A 4,010-nucleotide genomic window follows, 5' to 3' on the forward strand; every position below is an offset into this window, starting at 1 on the left:
TCAAATTACTAATACCTGCAAGCCTCTGGATCTTCAACTTTAGGGTAACATTAGACCTATTTCACCTACCTTATAGGGTAGATGTAAATTTTAAAAACAATATAAAAACGGTGCTACTTATTGGGTAATAGCTATGCTTCAGGCACTGATAGGTGCATTATCCCTATTTTGTATATGAGAAAACCACAGTTCAAGCAGTTGTCACATAGTAACTCTGTTAACACATGGAGAGCCAGGATTCATACCCAGGTCTTTCTGACTCAAAAGCCTTTCTTGATGTTGTTTTCCCTTTAATTATACCAGACTGATGTTCCTGAATCACGCATCTGAAAACATTTGGGGGGAAACAAAAGTAAAATTCTATACTATGAAGGTAAATTTTTATTTTATAGATGATGAAATTGAGGCCCAGAGAAGCGCAGTAACTTTCCCTAGGAGTTGGTGGCAAATACAACTCAGTAGTTGATTAAAGACTCAATAGTATTTACCCAATAGGGCTAGCAAGTGTGCAGGCTACTCGGGTGTTAAAGTGTAGCTGCACCCAGGTGAAAGGGCAATCAAATAAAGGTTTCAGGTACTTTACACTTTTTTTCACATGCTTTCCACTTCATGGTTGCAATGGACAGCTTAGGTGATACAATCTCAATGATACTGTCCAGATCACGAGGGTTTCCTGAGTCCTTGTTGTGAAACACAGGAGGCCCTCTGTGTGACTTGGTCCCAGCATCAATTTCCAGCTTCATCTCTCATTAGGTCTCCTGGGTCATCATCTAGCTCCAAATCTCCTCCTCAGTCATAATGAACTGCTTGCAGCTCCTGGAATGCATCACATGGATTTGTGCCTCAGAACCTCCATTCCTTTACCTAGAATATGTTTCACCCGCTGAGCATCTACTTATTTTCCAAGACTCTGTTTAAATGTCACTTTTTGGATACAGTCTTATTTGATCTCCTACCACCCCTCCCCACTTGAGATAGAATTAACCATTCTCTCCTTTGGGTCTCTAGTATCTCCTCTTCATATTTTTAATTGGGACATACAATGTTTTTATTGCACCAATATGCAATAAAACTGGTTTGTTTGCACTTCTGTTTGTTAACACCTTAAGAATAAGGATCATCTTGAGATGGCGGCCACCGAGGGGGTCGGGGAGGCTGCGCAAGGCGGTGAGCCCCGGCAGCTGGAGCAGCCGCCGCCCCAGCTGCACCCACCGCTGCCCCAGGAGCAGCACGAGGAAGAGATGGCAGCAGAGGCTGGGGAAGCCGTGGAGTCCCCCATGGACGACGGGTTTCTGAGCCTGGATTCGCCCTCCTATGTCCCGTACAGGGACAGAGCAGAATGGGCTGCTACAGATCCAGTGCCGCAGAATGATGGCCCCAATCCCGTGGTCCAGATCATTTATAGTGACAAATTTAGAGATGTTTGATTACTTCCGAGCTGTCCTGCAGCATGAAGAAAGAAGCGAACGAGCTTTTAAGCTAACCCGGGATGCTGTTGAGTTAAATGCAGACAATTATACAGTGTGACATTTCCGGAGAGTTCTCTTAAAGTCATTCAGAAGGATCTACATGAGGAAATGAACTACATCACTGCAATAATTGAGGGGCAGCCCAAAAACTATCTAGTTTGTCACAATAGGCGAGTAATAGTGGAATGGCTAAGAGATCCATCTCAGGAGCCTGAATTTATTGATAATATTCTTAATCAGGATGCAAAGAATTATCATGCCTGGCAGCATCGACAATGGGTTATTCAGAAATTTAAACTTTGGGATAATGAGCTGCAGTATGTGGACCAATTTCTCAAAGAGGATGTGAGAAATAACTCTGTCTGGAACCAAAGATATTTTGTTATTTCTAACACCACTGGCTACAATGATTGTGCTGTATTGGAGACAGAAGTCCAATACACTCTGGAAATGATTCAACTAGTACCACATAATAGTTCATGGAACTATTTGAAAGGAATTTTGCAGGATCGTGGTCTTTCCAAATATCCTAATCTGTTAAATCAATTACTTGATTTACAACCAAGTCATAGTTCCCCCTACCTAATTGCCTTTCTTGTGGGTATCTATGAAGACATGCTAGAAAACCAGTGTGTCAATAAGGAAGACATTCTTAATAATGCATTAGGGTTATGTGAAATCCTAGCTAAAGAAAAGGACATGATAAGAAAAGAATATTGGAGATATATTTGAAGATGTTTTCAAAGCAAACACAGCACAGAAAATGACTCACCAACAAATGTACAGCAATAACACCACCCAGAAGAACTTGATGGAATGCTTTGATATTTTATTAAGGGACTCTGCAGGAGTTTAAAATGAGGGTGATCCTTCCCTTTGCCTGTGGTATAAAAGTGCATCACACAGGTATTGCTTTTTAACAAGAAATGACGCTCCTTGGGTGCTGCTGCTACTCAGACTAGCTCTAAGCAATGTGATTGTTCTAAAGCAAAGTCATTGGATGGGAAGAGGAAGAAAAAGTCCCATAAAGGAACTTTTGTAGTCTTATCAACATGTAATCGAATCTCTTAGCATCAGCTCCTCCCTCAGTGGTACACGCGTCAAGATTTGTAGCAGTAATAACTGCAGGTCACTTGTATGTAATGGATATGAGGTAGCTGAAGTTTGGTTCAGTAAGCAGGGAAGACAATGGTTCCATCAGAGCCAGTCTGCACACTCACATTATCTTGCTATCACTGTAACTAACTAATGCCAAAAGAACGGTTTTGTAATAAAATTATAGCTGTATCTAAAAACAAAAAACAAACAAACAAACAAAAACAACAAGGACTATCTTGTTTGTCATTGCATCTTTAGTCTTCAGTATTCTGAGCACTTATGGGCAGAGCATGATGACCGGCTACCCAACAACTACACCCAACTAATCTTTTGCCTGCTTCCACTATTAAAAGCCAGAAAAAAAAAGAATCACTTTTCCCAACCTCCCTTGCAACCATTAGACACTACACACACAAAAAAGCTCTGCCCAATAACATCTGAGCAAAGATCTTAGGGAGAAGCAGACTGCTTCTAAGAGCACTTTTGCAATTCTGATAAAAGGGCCAGAGTGACTGATACAAACCGTCTCCCTTTCCTTCTGTCTTGAATACAAACATGATGCTTGAGTTGGAGTAGTGCCATCTTGCAACCATGAAGGAAAAGTCCAAAAGGCCACTGAGCCACCCAACAAATGCAGCTGCTGCATTTATGTTACATGAGAAAATTGTACCATCGCTGATTCAATCTGCTGTGTTTGGGTCATCTGTTACTTGCACCTGAGAACATTCCTAAGTAACTTATAAATTAATATTTTTTGTCACTTAAAAACAGGTAATTTTTTTATTTCAAATATTTTCAAATGTTTAGTCCCAGAAACTTCTCCTCAAGAGGAATTTTAAACTAAGCCCAATAAATAATGTTGATCAAAGGAGAGGTGCTCTCACTGAAGAGGAAAGGAGATTGCTGTGTGGACTACCAGCCCTTTTCTTACTCCCTTGTTTTCCCCAGTAGCTCCTGAGGCACCTATTTAAAACTTCTATGGCTTCTCTGAATACTGAACTAATCTCTAACACTTGATGGGAGTGTAAAGTTGAACAGTCTCTTTTGTGCACAGTTTGGCAGTTTGAGGACAATTCCTATCATGTTGTTAAATTATGTAATCTTTGACTCAGCAATTCCATTTCTAAGAATCCAGCCACAGATATACTGGCATTGTTGTTCAGAGATATGTATATATATACAGAAGGTGGTTCATTACAGAATTGCCTAAAGGTTAAAAAAAGAAAGAAAAATTTAAAAAACAACATAGATGTCCAATAAGGAACTCATTAGTTACTTTATAGCACACTCATCCTCTGGTATATTCTGCACCCATTACTGACATTGAAAGGTCTCCAGGATATAGTAAAGTAATATACCTTTAACATATATTTTAAAAGTAACTCATAAAATACTATTAAAAGAAAAATCAAATGAGTACATAAAAATATACATATGTAGGTA

General features: G+C 39.8%; 1 pseudogene; it reads left to right on the plus strand.

The window, feature by feature from the left end:
* The first annotated feature begins 1,127 nt into the window (after nt 1-1,127).
* Nucleotides 1,128-2,261, plus strand: LOC100981650 (protein farnesyltransferase/geranylgeranyltransferase type-1 subunit alpha-like; annotated as a pseudogene).
* The last annotated feature ends 1,749 nt before the right edge of the window (nt 2,262-4,010 follow it).

This window comes from Pan paniscus, chromosome 9, assembly GCF_029289425.2.
Source record: "Pan paniscus chromosome 9, NHGRI_mPanPan1-v2.0_pri, whole genome shotgun sequence".
Taxonomy (NCBI): domain Eukaryota; kingdom Metazoa; phylum Chordata; class Mammalia; order Primates; family Hominidae; genus Pan; species Pan paniscus.